We start from the raw sequence: 939 nt of genomic DNA, 5'->3' as shown, positions 1-939 counted from the left end.
ATAAGTAATACATATATTTATATATAAATATATAATGATTATTTTAGTAACTTATTTTTAATGTATATTAGCAATTTTTGTTTTATGGGGAGTGTTAGGTAAACAATGACCATCTTGAACAACATGAACAATCACCAATTAAATAAAAACACACTACATATTTAAATTACTCACCTAAATCTTAATATTAAAATAATCATCCGTACACCTAGTGAAATGAACATTCGATATATCTATTGTTCACATTATTTAGTATTTTCATTGTCTACCTATACTTTTTCTTATTCTATTTTCACTTGCATGTGGTTAGGGCTGGCAATGGATAGGGTAGGGTAGGGTTTGGAGCCAACCCTAATCCTACTCGCAGGTTGAGATTTTTATATAAACTCAACTCTACCCTACCCACGAGTTGAGAATATCTCAACCCTAATCCTACACGTTCTTAACCAAATCCTACCTGCAGGTTACAAAAAAAGATGCAACATTATTATGTAACTTGATGATAATTTAAAATAGAACTGACTTTTATGTAAAAAAAAATATTAAATTATCAATTAATAATTTTCTTTTAATGACTAAGGATCTTTTGCATTTAGTGAGAGGTTCTTAGTTCAACATCTACTTAAAACATATTTTTATAGAAGTATATAACATATACATATATAGGGTGCGAATTGGTCGGGTAGGATTGAGGCACAACCTGCACCCTACCTTACCCGCTACGGATCGAGTTGGTAACCCTACCCGAGCGAGTGGGGTCGGATTGGGTACCCACGGGTTTAAGGAGGATGAAACAAGAAACTTGAATTTTGGAAAATAAGTTTAGTTTTATGGCTATTTAGGGAGGTGAATAATGGAGAAATACCAGAACAATAACAATTTAAGTATGCTTTTTATTAACTGGGAAAAAGACATTTTTTTGAAAAAGGGGGGGGGGGG

This window comes from Arachis ipaensis, chromosome B04 (assembly GCF_000816755.2).
Source record: "Arachis ipaensis cultivar K30076 chromosome B04, Araip1.1, whole genome shotgun sequence".
In the NCBI taxonomy this organism is placed as follows: domain Eukaryota; kingdom Viridiplantae; phylum Streptophyta; class Magnoliopsida; order Fabales; family Fabaceae; genus Arachis; species Arachis ipaensis.
The sequence above is the reverse complement of the archived record's forward strand: the minus strand, read 5'-3'. Positions refer to the sequence as shown.